Source organism: Meleagris gallopavo, chromosome 1 (genome assembly GCF_905368555.1).
Source record: "Meleagris gallopavo chromosome 1, MGAL_WU_HG_1.1, whole genome shotgun sequence".
In the NCBI taxonomy this organism is placed as follows: domain Eukaryota; kingdom Metazoa; phylum Chordata; class Aves; order Galliformes; family Phasianidae; genus Meleagris; species Meleagris gallopavo.
In genome coordinates this window covers 23,417,767-23,444,974 of record NC_139404.1, presented here as the reverse complement: position 1 = coordinate 23,444,974, position 27,208 = coordinate 23,417,767, and the positions used below count along the sequence as shown (strand labels likewise).

At 35.1% G+C, this 27,208-nt stretch overlaps 1 protein-coding gene across 2 annotated transcripts in view; it reads right to left on the bottom strand.

Moving 5' to 3' along the window:
* Positions 1-316: 316 nt before the first annotated feature.
* Positions 317-27,208, bottom strand: part of LOC146545228 (uncharacterized) — a 72,232-nt gene continuing 45,340 nt past the window's right edge. For both annotated transcript variants that reach the window (XR_014881846.1, XR_014881849.1), the window contains exon 3: positions 317-5,547. The gene's annotated coding sequence lies outside the window, so the exon portion shown is untranslated. The remainder of the gene's footprint in view (positions 5,548-27,208) is intronic.

The following is a 27,208-nucleotide window of genomic DNA, read 5'->3' as shown; positions in this document are numbered from 1 at the left end:
TTTGTAGTTGTTTTCTATTTACATGCCTCTCACTTTTTTTTAAACATGTTTTTCAGTTTACTCTAGTTACTCTGTATATACTCAACAGGCAAAGAGCAGTCTGTGTTCAAGAAAAATGGAGTGTGAGTGATCTGCCAGAAGCTAGGTGAACACCTTTGCCAAAAATGATGCAAATGAAACAAGAGTGTCCAAAGCATGTGTCCAAAGCATGAATTTCCAGGCTAAGACCTTCAAGCCATTGAAGAATACAACAGAAGTTCTTCATTATATTTCTGGTCTCTAGATTTTGACCAGCTTTGAAAATGGGTTTATTAAAATGCTTCTATTAGAAAGCATTTGGAATATCTTACACTTTTTCAGGAAATTTGAGTTTTCCTACTCCATTTGTATGATCGTAAACAGGCAATGCTAAAACAGTTTTGGCTCCAGAGTTCTCAATTTTTCTGTATTTTCTGGCTAACCTGACATGGCTGTGACTACACGTCCTGACCTCCTCCTGCACTGCCCAAGACCAGTGATCTAAATGGAAGACATAGGTCATGTTTTCTGTAGGTCTGGACCCATCCATGCCCATACCCATAAATTCACCCATGTGACTGATATAAACTTTGCCACATACCTAGTGATATTATTGTTATCAAACTAGTGATGAGAAAACTTTCTGAGAAATTGGATGAAATTCAGTGGATGTACTGAATGTACAGAAACTAAGAAGCTTACTCTTTTACTGAAACAATTTATTTATAGTTGGGGTAATGCTAAGTTACTTTTCCAAACCAGAACTTTATAGTTAGTGATACAGCTGGTAAATGCAACCAAAAAGCCTATGGCTTTCACCCATAAAGACTTGTCTTTCTGTTTTTGTGACTAATGGAGCGTTTATGTAGAGTTAGTACCTAGATTAAGCCTTTCAATAACTTTGAGGAACTGCCAAGAAAAGAGAATGAAGTTCTGATATCATTTTCATTTATGAATATACTCCAAAGGATTTATTCTTCTAAACACGTTCTATCAATCTGTTGATGATAATGGGAGCAAGAAAAGATAACTTATTTAGATAACTGCTTGTAATGGGAATACACTATTCAGTGCACTGCTTTTTTCACATATCGTTTTACTAAGACACATGGGCCAATAAAATCACAGCTACTGTTGAAGCTTGGTACTAGCAGAGTGCTAAATGTTGTGAAATGAATGGTCTAAAATAAAGATATATTTAGTCACTGCATGTAACTTATTGTGATGCAACTCATGTTAGTTTGGAATAAACTCTTCTAGCATGAGCTTGAATACCATGGGGCTCCTTGCGAATTGTAATTTCATTTGAACAATTGCATATGCTATTTTTATTGAGATAATTTTACCAAGAGTCTGTTATAGATAGTAATAGTTGTATTCTAACTTGAGCAAATGTCTCAGAGAGTAAAATACCTAAAGTGGGAGGCTGTCCAATTACACACCTTTTTTATAAACCAAGAGGCAATGCTAGATTGATATTCATAGATAAATGATAATTTCCTTATGGAAATTCTGAGACAGACACATAGGATGTGTTGAATTATGTAGAACTACAATGATATGTATCAGCTGCTGATCTAGGCCAGTAACTTCAAATAGTGTCTTCTAGAACACTATTTGTTATTCAAGATTTTCTGACAGGCTAGTGCACAACTAGTACAGTTTTAAAGCATAAAATGAGGTAATGCATGCAACTGATTATAGGAGGTAAAATGAAAACTATGATTAAGGTGTTTTACTTTTAGAGCTTTCTTTCCCCTCAAAACAATCTGGAGTACAGTAATTTTCCTGGTGAAAATTTTTGTATGTAATGAATAGTTGTCATTGTGATAATCTTTCCATTCCCTTGAATACCTTATTTTGGTCATTTAGTTCTGAAATTATTCCTCATGGTGCTGTTAAGCAGCTCCTAAATAGTTCACTGGATTCAGATTGTTCTTCCACCCATCCACATATTATAACTTCTAATGAGATTTCATTTTGGATTTTTATTATTTCATTTGGGAACTACTTAGTCCTTTTTGAATATATAAATCAATAATTATTAGCAAACAAAACTCATTAAGAATTAGTTCATCATTAAAAAAGTATTTGAAATAGAAAATCTGTAATGTGGTTAAGCATTTTCCATGGTGAATTTGAGCTTATAGGAGTTAAGATAATATCTACAATATAAATATGTGATGTTTTCTGACCAAAATTTTCTGGAAGAAATTCACAAATAACTACAATAGAGTTACTTTTCTGATTTTGTTCTTACTGCAGGGACTGTGTTATCAGCACCTTCTATTTTGTTATGTTTAACTATTCCTGCTTTTTTCCTTTTTTTTTTTCTTTTTTTTTTTGGTGGTAGGGGGAGACTGAAAGCTATTTTATTTCTTGTAATTTTCCAGTTTGTCTTTTTTCTTTACAAAGTATTTCCATATATTAAAAACTTGCTGTATTTACCAGGTTTCACTGGGACATTCAAGTGTTCCTTATTGTGAAGTATTTTGTTATTGCAGTACCAAGCAATTTAGATGAGCGTGATAAATGACAGCAGGTTGTTTTTATTAAGGTTAATGACTTGATGATTTACAAGTGAAGGCATATTAGAGTCAAAATTATTGTCCATTAGACAATGTGAACTTTGTATATACTGTTTTAGATGCCCTGGAGAGGTGTCATTACTATTATATTAATTGTGACATCGCGTGTATTTCAGATGCACTAACAATTTAGAAAAACTAAGTACTGCTGCTTAGGGCTGCCTAATAACTTAAAGGTTACCATCTCCCATCAGCTACTGATAGCCAGGAACAAACTGAAAATTAGCTCAGACAAAAAGTGAAGAAGTTCGACAGCAGCATGGACTGTTGGGCTTCCTGTGGCATTGAGCAGTGTCGAAGCCTGGGGTGACTAACAGGTTTGGAGGCAGTTGCCTTCTATCTGTGAGCCACAGTAGCCTTACCAATGGTCTGTTGCAATCTTGTCCCTCTTAGTTTCAATCCGATCAGAACTGTTCCTTACAGAAACCCCAGCTGTGATTTGTTGGGTTACAACCAGATAAAAGAAGAATCAACAAAGCCGTGGGAAGATCATAAGCATTTTATGAGATCTGAAATGTTTTCTAAGCAAAATTGATTCCCTAGTGGTAATGTTAATTATAGAAAAGCCTTACTGCTAGAATTAATTCTCAGAGAGTAGAATGGGCATCAGGAAGCAGCTTCTGGTATGAAGACTGTTATTTTAGCATTTGTTGATGGCACCTTAGAATTTAACTATTACGTATCAATAATTATAAAGGGGCAATACTATGAAATCATTGTCTTACTTGGGAGTCATATCTTGTTTGCCATTATTGTTCCTTTTTAATAAAACACTACAGTGAATGAATGTTTTCTTCCAAATTTTTCATTTACCAGAGCTATATTGAAGTGCTATTTTGTAATGTTGTTTTCAGAAGTTTTTTCACAGTAATATTTTGTATTTTGCGGAGAAATGTCAGTACGACTGACGTACTTGAAATGCTGAATGATACCTCAATATTCTTTTACTCAGACATAGAGCAGTTATTCTTTTTTCATTAATAAGAGCAAAGGTGTCCAATTCAGCCTTGTTAGCATTAAATTGGCCAATCTTCAGGACACTTCAGTAAAGCTGCACCTTTTTCCATCCTGGTAAAAATGATCAGATCTTCATTTTTTAGCACACAGCCTCCTTTCCTTCCTATACATGCTGATGGATGATTCTGCTGGTCATTTTCTGGAAAAGGTGACGTGAGACTAGCTGTGACAAGTAAAGCAAGAAATAGCAATCAAATTAGCTTACTGGTTAATAAACAATTTACAGAGTGATGACAAGGCTCAATATTAGAGCAACAAAAACATCACCCAACAGTAGTTCTAGCCGTAGTTCTCTTACTCAGTCCTTCCAATTTTCCTTTGTTTTCAGCAGTAGCATGACTAAATACATGCATTTATCATTAATTGGTATTTGTGATTTCCTATGTTCCTCTAAGTAATCATAATTTTCCAACAGGATAGCAGTTTCTTATGTGCTAGGCGTAATTTCTTGATGAGAAATGTTTAATAATATTCAGTAGTGCTTATTCATAGCTCATATGAATTGAAAACTGATTATTCTACCTTATATTAAACACTTTTTCAGGTTTCTTACTGACTCATGCAATTCAGTTGCAGTTTTATTAAATATCTTCCTTTTTGTTTCTGGGCACAAACACAATATACGTATCCAACATATTCTAGCAGAAGTTCTAAGTCATAGCTTGAAACAGTGATTGAGCACCTGGAAGGGTGGGAAGGCAGAGCCAACCCAGGTGAGCTCAGGTGAATGCAATGTACCTGAGTACCTGAGTGACTGGAAGGGGTGAAACCAGGAGCAACCCCTTCCCAGACTTCACTTATGGGTTGACAGGGGTGGCAGTTGTATCTTACTAAAGATCTCTGTGTATCTGAGTCTTTCCTAGGTAAGCAGATTTTTTTCTTTATTTCTATGCCTATGGCTGTTGCACTGAGGAAATCCTTACTTGCTGCTGTTCAGGACCTTGCTGTTCTGCTATTATTGCTGTGCTTTCTGTTGCATTAAAGCATTACAAGTATAAAGAGTGAACACTCAGATTCAGTGCATTTAAGATGTAGGCAATGGAATTGTGATTCAGTGTGCTGGAATATTCAGCTATACTCCTATTTTATTACTGTGACTAATTGAGAAATAAATGTTGGTACAGTTTATTATCAGGGTGTAATTCTGAGGTTAACTATCTGATACAGCAGGTAAAACAATTTTTGTTTTTTATGCTATATATTATTTTGATTTTAATATGACACATTGAAATTGGTTAAAAATCAGTAGGAAGGATTCCATCCTGTCAAAAACATATGGAAATTTTAGGTTAACTGATATCTTTCATAAATGTGACAGGAGAAGCATATGTAGAAATGCTTGTAGAGGGGAATAAAATGTGTTTTGCTGAAAATAAGACTTCCGGAATTGTCACAGTGTATCTTATGTTTTACAGAGTTGGTTTGCAAATTATGTGGTGAAAATTGGAGACTGAACAGAAGTTATTAAATACTCAAGCACAGAGTAAAGACAAAAGAGATGTAAACTGAACATTTGGATTTTGTTTTACTGTAATAACGCCTAGTTCTGTCTATAGTCACAAAAACTAGTTTTATTGTAGAGTGCAATCTAAAAATCTGTAGCACGCGAAAAGTCACTGTTCCCTCTCTATTCACTGATTTTTTAACAAAATAAGTAAGTCATTATTTCACACTTAATATCTGTTAAGTAAAACACTATCTGAAAATAAGGTGCGAAATTCCATGTAGAGAATGCTGTTTTATAATCTTTTATAAGAAGAGAGTACAGATGATGATGCTTTACTGATAAAAATTGGGTTTTCTTATATTCCACAAGACACCCGGAAATGATGTACATCTGTTCATGAGGAAAAGATTCTTCAGAACAAGGAGGCAGATCATTAAACTAAAGGTTGGCAGTTGTTGCAAGCAGCAAATAGGATACCTGTTAGAAAAGGAGAAGAAGAGATTACATTGAAATATTAATATTTTTTGCCATGCATTGAAAGGAATAGTTTTATACTAGGAAATAAACCTATGATGAAAGTGAATGTATCTATAAATGTACTTAAACGTGGAAAAATTATGGGCAGGTAACTTGTCTAAAACATCCACATAGGAAAAATGAGTTCTTCCTTCAGTTCTTGTTACATCTGTTGTTTTTTATCACTTACTGAGAAGTCCACTTCAAAAGGATGAAGTATACATCCAGTCAAATATTCAAATACTTGTCCAAAACTTTAAGATATTCTGCTTGAATTTTGTAAAGCTGATGTGGAAATGACATAAGAATAATCTTTTAGCAAAGTTTCCAGCATGTAGACAACAGACCAGCTAGACTTATTGCAGTTTCATAATTTTTTTAATTGTTCCACCATTTACTGATCCAAATAAAAAGTGATAATTCAGGTTAAAACCTAAATTAATTTATTTTTTTAAAACTACATTCAAGCGTTCACTCAAACTCATGCAGAAAATTTTGTTTTATGAAATTCCTTTTGCCAATGTCTTTTGGAGATAATTATTAACACCGCAATAGGACAACTGTGCTCGACAATCATATCTTGCTGTTGAGTACAAACACAACAATTCTAGTGTAGTATGACTGAAAAATCCTGTATAAAACCAGGGAAAACTAGATGTTTGTACTGTTTTTTGCCACTGTTAGTTTCTCATAATACTATCTCAATTTTGTCTCCATCAAGCATTGTTTTACATATACTGTACTTAACATTTCAGATCTTTTATACATTGAAACCCAAAGATTTAAGACTGCCTATTGGCAGATGTCTGTTTGAAATATCTTTTAGTTTAATTTTTTTTTCTGCTTTGTTCTGGTAAGCTGCTCTTTCTGGTGAAAAATACAAAGCAAAATTTTGTAAAAATGACAGTTTCGAGCTAGTTCGGTATTTCATGGATGAATTTTATGCCCCTTTCAATTGTAAAATGTGAGGTAACTTTTCACCAGTAAAGCAATCTATTGTTATAGCAAACTAGCAAACTCAACTGAATGTTAGTCTATGTATTTAGTGCTCAAATTCAAATTTTCTTGTCTGAATACATAATCAAGCTGGTATTGATGCATGAAGGTACCGGTTCTCTCTTATAAATGAAATGGCGTATTTGGTAAAAATGCAAATCTAAGACTGCCTTTGGAATTTTGACATCAATGACTCTTAAGAGTACATTTTTTTTCAATTAGCATAAGGGTCTGTGCCCGTGTGTGAAAGATGGGAGGCTGGTTGCAAACAATACGGAGAATTAAACTTTGGAAGATGCATCTGACACGTTTGAAAAGAGATAATAGTGGAATACAGGGGGCTACATTAATGAACAGAGAAAAGCAAGAGAGACTTAGTAGGGCTGTGTTTCACAAAGCAAAAGCAATTCTGCAAATGCACCACTTGTACCTGTTCCTATCCTGATCTAAAATAGGTTACTGCCTTTCATTTCTATCAGAATTTCACCACTCTGGGAGTGGAGCATGGTAATCTAATACCTCATTTCTGCTGTTGCATAACAGCACGCTATACATTAGACGTAGCTCTAAAAAAACTGCAGTGTGCTCTTAGCCTGATTAATATTAATGTCTGTAATGATGTAAAGTTTCCACCAATAAAACATTATGAGGAGACTACTATCCTTATATGCAGTTTCTAGGAGAAGCAAAAAATGAATTGAACTTTCTGAAAATGCTTTAACATTTCCCATAGTTTTATGCATATACATGTACATAACAGTGCAGAAGCTCACTTCTGTATATTTAGCAATATGTCTAATCACAGGCTCAGGATTTTTTTTTTTTCATTTTAAAATGCTGAAAGCATGCTCTATCATTTTTCTGACCTGTAGCTTTCATCCTAGCAGCTCAAAAATTCTGGAGAACAGCCCACTCCTGTTACCTGTTGATGATTCCAAATACATCCTAGAGATAAATTTAGACATCAGGAATAACATTCAAATGAGACATAGAATCAGCAGCTTGTTAGCAGCAGGATCTTTCATCTTTCTTCTCCAGTGGCATATCCAGTTTTTTTGTTGTTGGTTTCAGTTGTGAAAGTGAGGCTGTTGGCCTCTTATGTATTCCCTATATATCAGTAAGAACATAGTCTAGAGATGTAATTTGAACTCAAAATGTTTTTACAGTGCATTTTGATGAGGGAGAAGGATTAGATATGTTATCTCATCTATTGCTTATCTTTATGAGTGTTTAGGGAGGTAATAAATGAAAATTAGACAGAATTACTTGTTGTGCAGGGTATTTAGATTTCAAATTTCATGCAGTATTGACATTATGAGTAGTGGTAATGGATTTCATTAGTTTAATTTGAGTTTCATGATTACCATAGTAAACTTTTTTTTTTTTTTTTAAAAAAAAAGGCTACTACATCTAGATAGGTGCTTCTATAATCTGTGTTTTATAAAGGTAAATAAAACCTTCTCATTATATCAGCTGTATATTACCTTGCTGGCGTTCTGTGGTAAAATTATACTTCTGAAAAACATCTGAGTTGTTGAAGTTTACACAGTTTAGTTTTTAGAAAATGTGTTTAAAAAAAAAAAAAAAAAGAGAGAGAAAGCAGAATTATGAATATTGTGCTAAAATACCTTGAGGATTCTGGCTTCAAAAGTTAGTCTCTGATTTCCTATCACTCAGACTTATTTCTACATTGTTACTAAATAGTTGTCCATGTGCTTTCAAGAGTGCTTCTGAACTACCTAGACCTCTGGACTTGCCTAGATGTGTTTTTGTGGAATTGGAATGTGGATTTGCAGTATTGAAATCAACCTGAGCTTTGAGTTAAGTGCCCTAATACAGGACGTAGCAAGGAAAATGTACACAAGGTGGGCATTCAGTGAAATGCTCTTTGTGGTTCTTTGTTCATCTTGATCAAGTACTGGAGAGAAACAATACAATTAACATCTCATACAAGATGTAATGTGTGTAATTATATTAATCCTTCCAAGAGAGTATGTGTAGAAACTTCATATTCAATCTAATCTATTCTATATAAAGAAGCATTTATTTGGAGCGAAGACTTCAGCTGGATTCAACAAATCCACATAGTTATCCTGTTAATTGAAATTCAGAGGGACTGTCTTACTCATACAAATAAAGAAGATTTCTAAACATTCAAAACTGTTCAATAGTGACAATGCAAAGACATTCACACCAGGACAACCAGTGACACTGTGGTCAGAAGGTGTGTGCCAGTATGCATGTTATCTTCATGTTGCAAACTGGTGACTGTTAATGCAGTATGTTGAATTCTTTTGATAATTAGACTTATACCTAAAAGCTTTCTTGAGGGTAATAACCATTAAGAGAAACAGAAGAATGTGCTATGATGTCCTTTGGACTGAAGGCATTGCAGCTGTGTCTCAGTTTTGGAACAGGATAGGGTCTGGGAATACAGTACTGTTGTAATCTTCCTTTCCTATATATACAAACAACACTCAGGTAACCAGGCTGTGAGCAAATGGCAACGTGGCCCCAATAACCTTTTTGATATAGATAATAGTGGCCTGGGTGCCTACAGACTATGTGCCCCCTGAAAAAGATGCTATACTTTTATTAATGTGGTCTGATTTTTTCATGTAAGAAGCCCTTCCATAATCACTTAGTACTAGGAGAAAGCTTTCTCCTGGAAGTTGTTCCCACTTGGCCTCACTAAGACCGTGGAAACATTCTCTTCAGTATATTCTTTCAGGCTGATTACATAAATTAATTTCTGTAATAAACATCTTAGGCTAGAGTTGCATCTGACTTTCTGCACGTGATTTCCTTCATTTAGAAATGACTATAAAATCAAGCACTCTGTCTGCTCTTGAGGGTACTCTCATTGTCACCTATATGAGAATCAGTTTCTATTCAGTGTGTTAAAAATTTCTTTATTCTCTCTGTTCATATTCACTTCTCTGAAGAAATATTTCTTTAAAACATTTGTAATTTCAATCACATTTATATAGATTGCCTGGAATTCAATGGCATATGTGCCAAAGTAGGAAACATATTCTGTGAAAGTTCCCTAAAATACAGTCTACTCCTTTCACATGCCATAATTTTTCATTTTATAAAGTCTGCTCATATAAAGTAATGCCTCACATTTTATTTTGTTTGCCCATGACATCAGAGGCAGATGGATAGGCGTTGCCTCTACTACCATGCCACCACAAATGTTCCATTACTTTTTGTTGTCGTGCAACAAATGGTAGCTGAGGGGCTGTCTGACAAATGGTATCTGACGTGGAAGTGCAAGTGAAGCAAAGGTGTGTCACTGAATTTCTCCATGCAGAAAAAAAATCAACGCTTACTGAACATTTATGGAGACCAAACAGTAGATTTGAGTACAGTGAGGCAGTGGGTGGTGGGTTTCAGTGGTGGTGATAGCACTGTGAAATACAAGCCATGTTCCAGACAGACACATGCAGCTTTCACATCATGCAATGAAGAGCTTCTTGATCAACTAATTTATCTGAGTGTGTGGATTACAACCAGGAAGCTGAGTTGAAGATTTTCTTCAATGATTTGGAAACAATAGTGGCAACACTGGATTATTACGAAGTTTGTAGCAGGTGGGTCTCCCACAGATGTTCACACAGAAATAGGAACACCCTATACTAGTTTGTAAGGGACTATTGAACCAGCACAATGCTGAAGGTGACAGTTTCCTGGATCTCTTCGTTACTGGTGAGGAGACATGGTGTTGTCACTCTAAGCCAGAGTCAAAATGGCATTCCATTGTGATAATATATGAATTCCCCATTAAAGAAATACTTCAAGATGCAGTCTTCAGTGGGTAAAGTGATGTGCACTGTCTTCTGAGTTAGGAAAGGGCTGATCCTTCCAGACTTCCTGGAAGTTGGCCAAACCATCAGCTCTGACCACTATATCACAGTGTTATCTAAACTGAAGACTCAAACTTGCAATCAAACCAGAGAAGAAAAATTTTCTCCTGAAACTTAATGAAGCCAGGCCCTGTTCCAGCTTCAAGACCATGAAGCACATTGCCAGCCTTGGCTGGACTTTCCTAACATACTCAGTATACAGTCTGGATTTGGTGCCTTCTGTCTTTCATCTCTTTGGGCCAATGAAAGACAGGCTGCATGGGCAACATTTTCCTAGCAATGACAGTGTCATAACACCTGTGAAACAGTGAATCATCTCTGCTGGTGCAGATTTTTATGAGTGTGTCATGCAGGCTCTTTTTCATCATAAATGAAAATGCGTCACTAATGGGGTTGACTGTATAGAAAAGTAGTTTTGTAGCTGAGAATTTGCTCTATCAAACTCTGATATTGTACTCTTTGTTATAATTTCCATAGAAATAAGTAGGAAGTGTTATTTTTTGGAGCCTCCTATGTAGATGATGTTTTGACTAGCCAATATACTATTTGATAAAAAATCTTATTTCAAAATATATAAAGAATATGAAGCTAAAGCCAATATATATGAGTGTGAGGAAGTAGCGTTAGATAAGAACTAGTCAATGTTTTGATATATTTTTGGCAATAAATTCTAAAATCCAGATCATGAGTGCTAAAGAGCTTGTCAGTTTGAAAGTTAATCCATATGACAAGGAAGCATTAAACAAATATTTATTTATCTACTCACTTTCGGAAACAACCAGATGTGAATAAAGCTTCTGCAAGGAAATCAAGCTCAACTACTAGTAATTGTAAGATGAAATTTTAAATCACTTTTGACAAGGTGGAAAAGCAGACAGGGTCATAGTGTAACTGCAGTGTTATGTGCCTGATTAACTTACTGTGGATCGTTTTCCTCACAGTAGGATTTTATACAGGCAGTATTGTAGAAATAAATGATCACTCAGAAAAAACATGTAACTCAAAGGGCAGAGGCGTGCAGAAAAAAATAAATAAAACAGCCAGTGTGCAAGCACTGATTTCATTTTCTATTCACAAACCTTGGCAGTGGGCTCTACAGTTTTGTATTTCCTCTTAATGCCATAGGTCTGTCTTCTCTACTGGAAAATAAGTAGGAGACCAAGCACACTGGTTAACACTAATCTTTTCTCCTCTGCGTGGATGGTATATTTCTTTGAGCCTTTAATAGAATGTTACCTACAGATCTCCTTAAGTTTTTAGATCAGACTGAATTCTTCACTTCTACCAGTGAATGATATAGTTTTTAGCATATCTGAAACCCAGGTCATCAAAGGAAGAGAGAGTCACCTCCCCTTCAGTTGCTTTCAGGTTTTTTTTATGCACAGTTAAATCAGTGCATTGAGAAGTAATATTCTACAGGGACGGATGCAGAATTAACCCTGCAGTGTTAGCAGAGTTTAATGGGTGGTCTGATGCTTACAGAATCAGTTTGTGCCATCTGTTCATAAGGGGACCACTGGCTGTTCGATGAGCCCCTTTGTTAGTCATGCTGAAAGAAATTTGGATGGCTAAAATTGAATTGTATAAATAATCACATCCAGGAAAAACATCACTTTATTAAATAACTCAAAAACAAAAATTAGAGAAATAGAATTATTTAAATATTTAAGAATTAGTTTAGTTTTCCCACTTCTTTTGATTCACTGAGTTAGGTGCCAAGGACTGCGGTAGAGAAACTGTACTCATTACAGAGACATTGTTCAATAACTTTAGACACAATTGTATAAACACCAATCCTGATTTCACAAATGTTTCTTTTTTATTATTTCAGAAGCAGTCTAAGCAACATATGTATAGTTTGAAGAAGCACAGTATCAATTAGGCTGTTTTGACACGTCTTACACAATTTGTTCTGTTTAATTCTAATATATAGTTTTTTTATACTATTCCTGATGCCAAATAAAATGGGGATGGTTATAATACGAAACAAAAAAAAAAAAAAAAAAAAAAAAACTAAAACTAAAAGAAGTGCATATCTATGTATATATATAAACGCCCATACCTCTGTAAAAAACCTATTAAGGAAAATCTGTGTAAGACTAAAAAAAAATAGTTGTTTAAAAATTTAAAAAAGCATAATGGGATTAAAGAAAATTGTTCTTTTAAATTTAAAGAAATGTTTGTATGTCATTGCGATATTTGCCTGGCTACAAATTTGTAGAAATACAGAGAGGAGAGTTTTGTGGGAAATAAATATAAATATGAAAAACAAAAATGAGAATTAAAGCTAATCAAAACCTAAACATAATAAAAATGAGGGATATTTAGACAGATTTTTAATTATCTAACTGTTCAAATGCAAACTCCCTGATGAGCAGTCAGCATTAAAGACATCCCTGAGCAATGTGTCTACAGGAGGGAAAGGCTTTTTACTCTAGAAGTGTTTATTTGGATCTTCTAATTAGCCATTTAAGCATACTTTAGTTTGAAAGCAGATACAAATTATTTTTCAACAACGACCTCCATTGCTTCCATTTTTTATTTTCTAATTAGAATCTTGGGAAACATTTACTCTAGACTTCTTTCCAGATTAGTACTGAAGCAAAGTTAAATTGTGTTCAGTTCTCTTCACAAGAGCTCAAACAAACTCTAGGCTACTGCCTTGCTCCCCATTTCCTTTTTATTGATGCCATATTTAATTCTAGCTTATCTGGTCTTCCAGCAGTTAAGAATTACATTAAGAATAGGAAGTGCAAACATTGTCAGTGCAACTGGAATTTTATCAACAGATGCAATCTTTTTGCCACATGGATGATAGTGAAACAAATCCTTAGCCATAGTGTGAATGATGAGATTAAATATTACTCATCTCTTCAAAGCCATATAGAGACTGAGGCAGGGATTTTTAAAAATCCAGAAATTTGAAATACCTATTAAAGTTAATTATTAAGAAATGATTTTAGTTTAAAATAGGTACTTTAATGTCCATGGCAAATTTGAAAATTTTAATGAAAAGCTGACAGAAAACAAAAAGTATACATTTGTTTATATTTGTTTGCATTTGACAAAAGAAAAAAGTGCAAAGACTACTGCTCTGATATAGAGATAAGAAGTGTATGTTGATTGTTCATAACTCTGTTACATTTCAGGGGAACAGGCAATATTTTTCTTATAATAACCAGTTATATAATTCAATGTTAGATATAAAGCAAGTCAGCAGTATTAGCTATAGATTTAAAAATATATCACAAGTGATAACACTATGCATTTTTACTTTTCATTCCAGCTTTTCCAAACATTCAAGAACAGTGTTTTATTATGCCAAAGCCAGTTTTATAAGATCCTTAATCACTGTTATTAGAGTGCTTCTTTTCTTTTGATGCTTCACTTTCTTTGTAAGTGTCATTACTGCTTGAACACTTAACTGTAGTAAACGTCAATTTGCATTTTGAGTATCAGAAGCTGATTGTGATTTACAATAAGATCAACCAAAGAGAAGTTCCAGTATTATAGCACGATAGAAATATAATTAACTTTCTTTCCTATCAGCAAAATCTTTAAGAATGGATATCTGCTAGCATAAATCTTTCTGTCAAGATTGACTAAACTTGCATCTTGTGTGCAATTTGAATTGAAAGGTCAATGTACCAATGACAGGTTTCTTAAAATAAACAAGTAAGCAAACAAAAGCCTCTACAACAGTTATTTATTTTACAACAGTAGTAGTAGTAATAACAGTAAACCCCCAAATACTTCAAAAAGGGAACAAATTCTTAAACTTTTTTACTTCAAGTGTTGCTGATTAGGAATTTTCCCTTCTAGTATTCAGTAATAGAAATAACTTATCATAGTTTTTAACCTTTTCAAAGTAGCATTCACTAATTAGATTTCTTGTCCCTTTGACTGTCTACTGTCTTTATACTGCACAGTCACAAAGCAAAATGATCACTTAGCCATTTCCAAATCTTAGTATTATTTGTTTTTATGAACAGCAAAGAATTAAACCAGACTTGTTTTCTGTTGCTTTTTTACTCACCAAGAGTGAAGAATATTTCTGAGTTATTTGAAGTGGCAATTCCAATTCTAGTATAGTTTTGTTAGACTCCTTTATTTCTGTTTACTACCATTCTGTTGGTGACTCTTTGCATCCTACTACTCTTGTTAGATACTGAAAATTTAACCTATAGGTTGGTTTGCTTGTTTGATTGTTATTATAATTATTATTTGCAAAATTGCAGTATGGAAAAGGGGAAATTTTATTCCTACTGTTCTTCAACAGCAGTGGTTCTGAACTCCAAGAATAATATATATATATTATATATATATATATAATTATATATATATTATTATTATTATTATATATATTATATATATATAATATATTATATATATTTTTTTTTTTTTACAAACTGTAATGTTTCACTATTCATTAAGAAAAGTATTTTACAAATATACAACAATACAAAGGTCTCTAAGTTCCTGTAAATAACATATACTTTATAGCTCATCTGATGATATTAATTAAGGGAAAACATACAATTATCTTGACCATTATTCTATTTTCTAGATCTCAGAAAAATTTTCAGTTGTTAGTACCCACTTCAATACCCTAGAAGGTTTTGGCGTCGAATATTCAAAAGTTCATTTTACTGTGCATCTGTCTAGTTCTTTTATTTACAATCATTGAGTGATCCATGTGGGGAAGGCAAAAGAATCATAAATGAAGAAATAATAATAAGAGCTCTACTGTGAGTAAAATTGTCAAGGACAGACTTTTAGATAATCTGTGAGTCCAATAGATGTATTGATGGTCTGACATCTGAGTAATGCTTGAGCTATTTACAATACTTATATATGTTAGCAATAGTCAATGTAATTTAACCTTATTTTTCTAGGTAGTTAAGTTTTTTCTCATTCTTTTTTATTTTGGCTTTGCAGCATTCATGTGAATACCCCCCAGTACAAACCCAAAATAACTATCTAACCATCTGAAATGTGTTAGCTTTTAAGTGGAAGAGAAATTGATAATTTTGGCTAATAATATTATTTTAAGTAGGTCTGTTACTCTACATTTTCAGTAAGGGGGAAAAATAAACTGTATATAATGGGGCTTTCTCCTTCTGGAGATGAATTTTGTCAGTGAATTTTGTCTTTATTGTAGCTCACTCTATACTGATATACTATATACTATACTTTATAGACTGATCCTCAAGAACCTTCAGTCAGAATTTGGTTTTCTTGATTAGTGTTGTTGAAAAGAAACCTGTAAATTGTCTTATCCTTATATTCACTGTGTATCTTACAGATTGAGTACAAGATTTTGAACCTGGTTCTTTGTCCCACAGTATGATAATTTGAAGAGCTGTGAATTCCTTTGATGAGTTCATGATACTAGGATATGCTTTAGAACCAAGGAGTTCTGCTGATGCTCTTTGAGAGTTTAGATTCTATTAATGTGACAAAATTCTAGCATATTAAGAAAATATACAGGTATGTTAATGTCATGTTCTCGTTAGCTTTACCCCACTGAGTGTAGCACATTTAGGAAAATTGTACAACAGCTTACAAAGAATATATAATGCAAGCAATATATAGTTCAGCGATCTAGCTAGTTATGTTAAGAATGTACAAAACATCAGGGTTCAGTGTAGGTATATCCTTATGAAGCCATGAAGAATTTCTAATTATTTGGAATCTATGCACTAATCGATGCACTGCACCGAAGACAGAAAGAGCTGTAAATTTTTCAGTGCTCACAAATTCAGATTTACTCAATAATTTCATTTGGGAGGTTTTATATGGATGGTTTTCATCCAATCATTTGGTCTCACTTGGTTTTAATTATGTGATGATATGTGGGACCTCTGGGATTCCTGAGATCAGGTTTCTGACTCTCCCCGTAGATAGTGGAGCTGGATGTAGCAAAAAATCCATGTGCCAAAAATGGACAATCTGTTACATTCATACTTAAAATTGTGTGCTTTTTACATTAGACATTTGTGATTATCTCTGGCAGTTGTGAGTCTGTACACTTCCATGGGCTGACCTTAAAGCAACAGTAAAGAATGAGAGTCAGTATGCAAGATAAGAGCAATATGCAATTTATTGAAAGCAAGGGCAAGAAACTTTGAACACTGTCTTTGATGAATGTTGCAAAGGTTTTACTAGGATCATCTGATTGCCTACACATTGTGGTGGTGTTGTTGTTGTTGTTTTAAACAGAAAACTGTCAAAAAATACATTTTCCAGTTTGATCTTTGCAGAAAATACAGACATTTTTGCCATTAAGATTGTATAATTTATGCGTTTTACAAGTGAACATTGTTACAGCGAGGTGAGAACAGCAAGAAATAGCAAGAAAAATTATTTTTTTCAGAGCAGTAAACCAGAAGACATAGAACACAATTTAGGTAAGATAAAAATATTACAAGAAATTTTAGTGTCTTATATTCATATCCATTGCCCTGAAAAACACAAAGATCATATCTTCTCCCTACTTGGAAAATGGGAAGAAGCCATTCCTCTCTTGATTAGTGTAGCAATGTAGTTCAAACATTTTAGATGGTTCCTGCAACCTCTCCAGATTCTGCTGCATGAGAGAAGATAGCTTAGAATTTTCTTGGTCATATCTAGAATTTGCATAATCTGTAATCTATGTATGTTATCTGAAATAATTCTTTTTTCCCATCTTCTAGAGTGGTACTTCATGAATAATTTTGTTCTCTTAGGAGTCTAGTAGTGGGTCATCATATAAAATACACATTTTTACTCTTTAAAAAAAAAAAAAGTAAAATAAAATAAAAGAAAGGTAATATCTGTATTTTGAATCCTTAAAAAATTTGTATTCTTCCAACACCAGAAAGATGAAAAAGCATTACTTTTAACATAGTTATCCCCCGATCTACTTATAAATACACATTCTGCTCTTAAAATTGTTGCCATTGAACTTTATTCATAATGACTGTGAAATTAGCCTGCAATTGGAGAGCTGAAGGATAGCCACAGTTACTTTAAGAAAAATTTATTATTTGAGCTTTTCACATTGAATGCCTTTTAACAAGATTGCTCAACACTTTCCATTACAAGGCTTTGCTTTCAGTTACTTACAGGGTTACTAAACATAAATTGTATGAGTTGATTTTTTTTCATATTGGGCATCTGCCTCAGGCTAAATTCGTTTATTTTGTTTGACATGCAAAAATGTGGGCACCCTTTTCTACAAGAAATATATACCACGAAATCAGGCACCAGGAATGTGGAAGTGAGGATGTGGATGCTCTTTGTTCTTATAAGAATTTTCACAATTGTGTTACCAATGTCTCAATTGGTAATTTCCAGGCGTATTTTTATGTGGCTTATGAAATTGTCAGAGATTTTACATTCACTGACATTTATTTTCTATCCCATCTAAGTACCTTATATTTTACTATCTCTCTTTTGCTTTTGATAACTGTTTAATTAATGGCAGTCAATGGCAAAATGTCTGGATGGAGATCAGTGATGAATAGTGTCCCTCAGGGGACAGTACTGGGACTGATTATCTTTAATATCGTCATCAGTGACACTGACTGTGGAATTAAGTGTACGTTCAGAAAGTTTCCGATGACACCAAGCAGTGTGGAGTAGTCAACGCACCTGAAGGACAGGATACCATTTAGATCTAGACAGGTTTGAGCTGTGAGCTCAGGTGCACTTCATGAGGTACAGCAGATACCAGTGCAAGATCTTAAACTTGGGTCAAAGCAACCCCCTCTATCAGTACAAGCTGCAGGATGTAAGGATGGAGAACAGTCCTGCTGTTGACCTGGGGGTAATGGTGGATGGTAAGTGAGATGGTAAGCTGAACATGAGCCAGCAATGTACCTTCACAGGCCAGAAAGCCAACAGTATCCTGCGCTGCATGAAAAGAAACTTGGTCAGTGTGTTGAGGGAGGTGATCCTGCCCCTCTACTCTGCAATGGTGAGGCCTCATCTGGAGTACTGCATCCAGATGTGGAGTCTTCAGAACAGAAGAGATATGGATCTGTTGGAGCATGTCCAGACAAGAGCCACAAAATGATCCAAGGGATGGAACATCTGCCTTATGAGGACAGGCTGAGAGGGGGGTCTTTAACCTGAAGAAGAAAAGGCACCAAGGAGACCTGACCAGCCTTTAAAGAGGGGCCGTAAGAAAGAAGGGAACAGACTCTTCAGCAGGGCAAGGGAAAGTGATTTCAAACTGAAAGTGGGGAGATTCAAATTGGATAGAAGAAAAATGTCTGTTATGATTAGGGTAGTGACAGACTGTAAGAGGTTGCCCAGAGAATTGACAAAAACCCCATCCCTGGGAGATATTCAAGATCAGGCTTAACTAGGCTCTGAGTATTGATCTAGCGGTAGATGTCTGTCATGGTTTCATGATTTTTCATTATCGGTATTCCACATCATAACATCATGCAATGCACTGGGGGCACCATCAATTTCACATTCTCTCTCCTTACCACAACGCTGAGATGAGAAGCGCAGGCAGAGAAGCGCAGGCGAGAAGCGCAGGCAGAGAAGCGCAGGCAAAGAAGAGAGCATCAGGTGACCTTGCCGGGAGTTATATCTCCTCGCTGACCGCAAAGCCCCCTGGGGAAACGTAGCTGCTCTTCTCCGCTGGACAGGCACCCGGAACTTGAGCATCAGCAGTCAAACCCCCAGTGCATTGCATGATGTTATGATGTGGAATACCGATAATGAAAAATCATGAAACCATGACAATGTCCCTGCTTATTGCAGGGAATTTGGACTAGATGACCTTTAAAGATCCCTTCCAACTCAAAAGATTCCATGATTCTATGATTTTATGATTACAGAAAAGGAATTATCTGAGTGATTATAATGAGCAAATATAGATGTGACAAGAACTAAAACACAGAATAGGAAATAAATGGCATTGAAAGAAAAATTGGAGATAAAAGAGCTGGAGTTGAGGGAGAGTACCTGTAGATATTTACTAATGAGAACTAGAAAACTAGTAAAGAAGATGAAAGAAAGGAAAACTGTAAGAGAGAAGAATCACTAAAATCACAAGAAGGGGTTAGGGACAAGGAAGATTCAATTTTACTTGATCAAGGCAAATACAATTAAGAAAAATTAACAATGGAAGAAAACATGGAAGACAGAGGGAATTCTATTTGAGAGAGATAAGAGCATACACCAGAAACGTGAAAAAACTGGTTAAGAATCAAAGAGAAGAGGAATGCAGATGACGAGGAGCTCAGGTATGTGCAGCCAGACCTATGGTGCCTGAATCCAGTAAATGCAGATAAAACAGAGAAGAAACTGGAGTTGAGTGCAAAAAGAGGTTAAAAGCCAAGGAGTAGATCCGAAAAATTTGATAAGAAGGAGATTGAAGTGAATGAAACTTTTAGGATTCGGATCTGCTGAGTAAGATCATACAGAGATGAACGGCAGCAATGAGAAGAAACAGCCAGAAGTAGGTTGATGATCTGTCCAACTAACAGCACATTTTTCCTTACAAGTTAAATTAGAAATCATATTTCTTAAATTTTATATCTTTACTCTAGAAAAATATATTCAAAATCAGACTGTCAAAGAAGGATGAATCTGGCTACTTACTGCAGTGCTTGATGACAGAATGGATGTAAACCCAGTTGATCAGGAAGGCCTCTTCCCCATGTCTAGCTACATATTTATCCTGAATTATTTTATAAATGTAAATTCAACATTTTAATTACTCACATTGGAGTAACTTTCCCCAGTGTACTGCCTATAATATTTAATTTCCCAATGGGTTCTCTTCCCTCAGCATCTCCTTTTATCTTCAAATATCTGCTACATTCCCCAGTGCCCATTCTCAGAATTTGTTGACTTCTCATGTTTATATCTTTTAGCTATTCTTGATTGCATTTCTCAGTTTTTCTGACATCTTTTGGCTCCTAGTGTCACATCTCAGAGTCATCTCTCCAGATTTCACTCACTTTCATTGGTCAAGACTTTAAACATTCTCAGCTTTCAGCTGCAGCCCTCTGATGTACTTGTCTTATTCTAAATGTAATTGCTAGGTCCGTATCTGTTTCTGTTTACTCTCTCAGAAACCAACTCTCCAGACAGCAGCAATGAAATAATAAACCCTAGTTTCAAAGTTTTTACGGAAGCTATGCGTGCCAGAAACACATCTGCATGACCACAGTTGTACCTACTGAACTACCTTCTGTCCTGTAAAAATCACAGACAAATTTCATCTGGCAGACACAACATCTCCAAAGCACATCTCCCTCTCTGTTTCTCCCTGGCTCCATAGCAACAAATATTATGGGAGCCATAGCTGCCTGTGGGTGCTGCTAAGATCACTATCTGTTTTGCATGAGATAATGTTTGTCCCATTTGCATTGTTGATCATGACAAGAACCAAAATGAAGCCAAAGCTCTGCCCATTCCTTGCTTCTCCTGCACTGACTCTCCAATTTCTGATCACTTATGAAGTGGAATAAGGTTGAGAACCACTTGAGTACTTAGTTTTTACTAGGTCAGGCAGCCATCTGGAAAACAATCCTTGTGAAACATCCACCTAGATACTCTAAAATACTTCAAAAATTATTTTCATTAAATTATTAGTAAACTTAGAAAGAAGGGAAATTGGGGAGCTAATGAAGTACTTAACATGATGTGTATCTCTGATGTGTAACTGAATTATGTTACAATCAAGAGATAATCTGGTACAGTTTAAAAACAATTAGCTGCTTTGTCGTCTAGGTTAAATGTATTATTGAGAAAATAGTACGTACATTTTTTTACAGACACAGCGAAAAGCCTCTGCTCTTTTCTGCTGTATTCACTGAAAGTAACCCAGTGAAACAAGGAAGCACACAGTTTTTTCAACTATGACTAAGAAATAAGCCAAAGAACCTTCCAGAGGAAAAAAAAAAAAAAAAAAAAAAAAAAAGAGAACACAACTTCTGATATCCTTATGTTCACTAATTATTTTGGCATTAGCTCAGTCTAGTTGCTGTTCTCAGAGCCTTCTGGTAAATACTTCATCCATAAAAATCTTCATAAAAAAAAAAAAAAAAAAAGAGGAGGATTATTTACAAAATAACAAGAGAAATTAAAAGTGTTCTCCTCATAGGTAGATCCTTGAATAATGCTCAAAGTCATCCAGAATAAAAGTTCATCATCCTTCAGTAAATTCAACTTTACCAAATTTTGAAGTAGCATAAGTCAGTAACATTGCTGAAATTGTAATATGCTCAAAAGTTTTGCTGAACAGTTTTTTTCAGTATTTCTTTTGCCTTGAGCAAAATAAACACTTCAACACTTCATTCATTGCTAGCTTCTGATATTTCTAGCTTCTGCCTCATCAGTCTCTACAGCTGTATACATTCTTCATACATACATTTTACCTTGAAAACTAATTTAGAAATGTTAGCTGATGATGTAGAGCTACAAGCATGACTTGGAATCTGACTCCTGGAAGAAGTTCATTGTGTGATTTAGGGCTGACATTCAAGAGATGACAATAGGCAGAACAATCATAAAATACTGTTATACGCCAGAACTTCCTTATTCTGTCTTTTATCAGACTTATAAAAGGTGCTCAGTTCTCACATTCAGATGATTTACATGTAAAAACATTTGTACATACTTTATAGTATCATGTATTCACTTTTTTTCCTTGTCATTCTGCACCATTAATTCATTTTTCTGAAACTTTTGCATTACGATAGCTTTCATATTTCACTAAACATGCAATTTTTCATTCACCACTTTCTCAAAAACTGTTCCTGGTATTAGAAGAACACTAGTGAAAATTATACATATTCTTAGTGTTTTTATTTTCACCCCTTTGGGGAGGAAATACAGAAATGTTTTTGCTCCTTACTCTAGTAGGTCAGTAAACTCCTATAACTTTAAATGTTGCTGACAGCATTCAAGAATTTGACCCATTTTGACATGCTTATTATCAAATGTGCCCATAGCAACACTCAAAAGCATCATCTGTTTTAAGACAAGTCTTCTTTCCTTCACTTGACATAAAGGGTACAAAACACGAGTCACGGACAATCCAATTTTAGTATGGGCTGATGAATAATATTCATGTAGTGCCAAGTTGTGATGCTGTTCATCAACTTGGAATTTCAAGAATGATGAAGGTGATAGACCTGTGTACTCTCTTCTGCTGCTATAACAAGTTTGTTGTCTACTATTTGTTCTTTTTTCCTTATAATTTATAAGTATTTAAGTGAAGACAGGAGAGGTTAGGAAAGAGGTTAGCAAAAAGCTAGAGCTCTGTGCTATTGGATATTTTGACGTTTACGTATTTTACTGTGAGTCTGGATGTCTGTATTTTGTGAGACAGTGGAAAACTATGAAGCATTGCTAACATAATATATCTGCGGCTGATAGAAAGCATCCTGTGTTAGACTCAAACACTTTGGATCCACATTGCCACTGTTTCTGGCATCCAGGCATGTTTTTCTTCTTACATTTTTTCTAATGGTTCAGCTCTTGAGGCCAGGAGACTTTAGCCTTCAATGGCCTGAACGTTTTGGAATGTGCATAGGCTCCTCCACATTTATGGCTGTTATAATAAACAGGATATAAAGGATGCTTGTTAACATTCCTTTAAAGAAGTTTTGTTATCTGTTCTGTTTCGATCTTTTTTGGGTTGACATTGTCTGTATATGACATATATTAAAAAGGGAACAATACTTGCCTTGCGTAACAGTTAACTTTGGTCACACTGATAATCTGTAGGTATACTTTCATCATGGAGAATAACATCTCAGTTATAGACAGACAATAAGGTTGAAATATCAGATGGCACACAAACCATGCGGTAATCCTCCTCAGAATAGCGTAAAACACTTAACAAATTCTCTTTCTAATAGGAAAATAGAGACTGGAGGCTGACTGTCACTTCAGGTATCAGCACAACCAAAGCGGCGTTTAATTCTCAAAGCAGTGTGTTGATCTGAAACTCAAATGAAATATATAATTTTTATGACACTTCTAAATCTATATACATGTATCTAGGTTTATGCATATATTTAGTTGCTATGATATGTCACTTGTGGGTCCTGCATGGCAGGAAAAAAAAACTCTTCCCATCATTTCAGCTATCTTCTTCCTTTTTAAGTTACAGTCATCAAAAGATGGCCGAGGGAAACTGCAGCTGTGCACTTTAGCCAGAGTAGGGTTCAGGCCCCTAATGGAAAAGATGTTGCTGCTGATTCTGACTGACCACACTGAGAAGCAAATCTCTGCCTCTCTAAACCTTGGTCATGAAGATATTTTTTCAAAATGCATCAGTCACTGAATATTCTGGACATGTACCACAAGGTGGATTTAAAATGCACATCAAACATGCATCAATAAACCTTAAGTTTCCCAGAGGTGTGTTTAATAGTCATTCTGTGACTGCTGAGTTAGAAAGTAAGGGAAGTCTTGTGATGATTTAGATGATCAGTCTGCTGTTTCGTAGGTCTGGAAGGTAAAGTTTTGCTGAGTAGTGGGGAATTCTGCAAGTTTTAATGTCTGTCCTTTTCCCCTAACTTTTCGCCACCTTTTAAGACAGAGGTCAGAAGTACTCTTTTATTCATCCTGGAACAGTAAATGGTATTGATGCAATTCCTTCAAGGGCTTTGGTAATTTTTGTTTGCTCAGTGAATTGCAGTTTCTGTGAAGTGAAAAGGGAACGAGCACATTCCCTAATGCACTTGTGGGATTCAGTGAAGACACAGGCAGTCAGAGTACATCAGGGAATTTTTAGGATTTGCGGTATGCATCCAAGTGCTTTTCCTAACACAATATACGCACTAAACCCTGGTTTTACAAAATCCTCTTAAGAAACAGATACCTTCTTAATTCCTTACTTCTCGATATAGTGCTTTCCCAGTTTTGAGGGCCATAACCAGATTTTTCTGTCTTCAAGACGCTGGTGTAGGTTAGCAAATTATCCCAGGTAGCCTATATTATACACAGCTAGTTCTTGAGTGTTCTAGAGTGCTACACTGGGCAGAAGGATACCTTCACATAACCAGCAATCTACCTAGAGTAGTTTTATTTATCGGAACAGAATTTTTTTTTTCTCTTGGATAATTTAGACACAGCTCTATCAAAAGAGAATTTGAAGATGAAGTGCTATTTTCACTTAAGAACACAGATTTGCAAAATGCAAACAAATTGAAAATGGTAAAACCACACTGCATTGGGAAGTGACAGATGAAGATCCCTCAGGATTATATAAACTAACTTCCATGTTTTCTTCATCTGAATTAAGACAGAAAAACCTCTTTCCAGTTTCAAATGCAAACAGTTTTGCTACTTTGAGTAACACAAGGGAACACTTTCTCCAGGGAAAGAAGAATGACATAAAGCAATCTCTCTAAACCAACTTTGTTCCAGTTCCAATAAATCTTTTCCCACTTGTCTTTCAGATAATATTGTGAACGTTTTTCTAGTGTTTCGATATTGTGACGCCTTAGGTAGAAATACTCCTATTTCTCTTTTGATATCATCATATCATAGAATCATAGAATAGCCTGGGTTGAAAAGGGCCTCAAAGATCATCTAGTTTCAACCCCCCTTCCACAGGCAGGGTCACCAACCACTCTAATGTCTATGTATATATATTTGATTTAACTTCCCCTTGTCATCAATGGAGGAAAAGAGGCAGCTTGGGGTACCATTTCTCCACTTTATTTTAAACATCTATATTCTATGGTTCTATGATTCCATCATCAGGAAGAGTCAAATTTGCCCTAGAAGAACCTGCTTGCCCACATGAGTTATGGTGTCTAAACTACCAGCTTAAATGTAGATATTTACTCAGCAAGCATCTGTATTTAGCCAGATAAATTCAACCTTGATTTTCCTTCCCTCTTCCTCTTTCAGTTAAACTGTCATTTAATTAGCAATTTCCTGCCTCTAAGATGTTTTTCTATCAGAAGAAACATTGGTAACATGTATATATAGTGATATGAAACAATCAAACACACGGTATTTTACTTGAATCATAATTATTTTCTTTGGGTGAAGGTGAAAAGATTAAATATGACATCACAGTACTCAAACTGAGTCACTACTTCTATGTTCTTTGTGCTTTGTTTTATGCAGAGTGCTCCTTGCACTTATGCAGAGTGTAGTCTTGCATTTATTTGTGTCTAACAATGAAATATACACAAGAAGTTTCTAAGTAGAGCATTACGGAGAGGACTGTAAAGCTGCAGGGACTTGGCTGGGGGGCAGGTTACTGCTTGGGAATTGGCTGGGTGTCAGTGAACGGTGAGACATTGCATTGCTAGCAGTCAGAGGGCAGTTGTATTGTTAACTGGGCACTGGTTGGTGGGTGGCATGTAATTGTATTGGGGACACACATATATATATCTGTATAGTTATTATTGAATTTATGTTTCCATTTCCCTTTTCTGTCCAAGAAAATAGTTTTTATCTCAACCCTTGAATTCCATTTTGCTTCCAGTTCTCTCACTCATCCCACTGGGAGAGGAGTGAGCAAACAGCTGTTTGGTACTCAGCTGCCTGCCAGGTTAAAGCACACCAAAGGCAAAGCAGATTTTTTCCAAGTGGAAAGATAGAAGATAGCTCTTTGATAAATACATAAAGTATTTTAATTTATTTTTCCTGCATGAACTGATTTTTATTTCAGATTTTAGAATCCCTAGAGAACATTATTTAAGTCATGATATATGTCATTTGAAGATAAGAAGCTAAGATTGAGGGCTCTGATGTAGCTTGACATTATAGTAGAATTTAGGGAACAAACAGGGAGTAAAAGCTCATTAAAAATGTTAACTCACTGTCTTTCTTAATCTCTCCCTCTGTTTCTTCTGATTTCTCTCCTCTAATCCGTCCTATCTTCTTTCCTCGCTTCTCCCTCTTTTATCTGTACTCTCTTTATGCTAAAATCTGTATGTTCCTGTCAGCAAGAATCTACCATAATTTAAAAGTGGTAAAAATAATGCAAGAGAACAAATACCCAACCATCTCACATGGCAGAAATGTCAGAAGGGATACTCTCAAGAAAATTGCATGCAACATATAAAATGCAAATGTAATATATAACGTCCCATGTGGAAAATGAAAATGCTGAGCTCAATTCTTGCCTTTTACTTGCCATTTACTTTGACTGCTACTGCTGATGGACTTAGCCATAAACTCTCCTGCACCTCATCTCTCCTTCACAACATGGATAACTGTAAAGAGAGTGTTAGTTTCTCTCAGAACTGAGAGAAAATGAAACTTCCTAATGACTTATTTTATCAAACCCACTTACTTTGCAAATGTTTTAGTGCACCCATATTGGTTAAAAAAAAAACAACAAAAACTTCTTAAGCTTTCTCCAGTCATTAATATCTTTTGACCCTATCAACTGCTGCTCCTGCAACAAAACATCAACAGTGTGAACTCGAAGTCTTCTACTTTTCTTCTGAGAGTGTTTATTCCTTCTGTTCCTGCTATTAGATTATGTTTCTTCCCACCTCCAATCTGCTATTTTAATGGCACAAAGTTCTTAATAATATCTGGGGGATTTGCTTTTTGGTTTTCTGAGTAAAAAAATGGAACTGGTAAAGTGATATACTTTTACAGCTTCTGGAAAATTCCCATTGGTGTGCCACATTCTCAGTTGTATTATAACTTAAAGGTTGTATGATTTAGACCAACTTCCTTTAAATGTCCTGAGTGTTAAACTCAAATCTAACTGATTCTGGTTTTGTTTGCTAGGTGATTCAGAGCACTTCTGTTATTTCAGA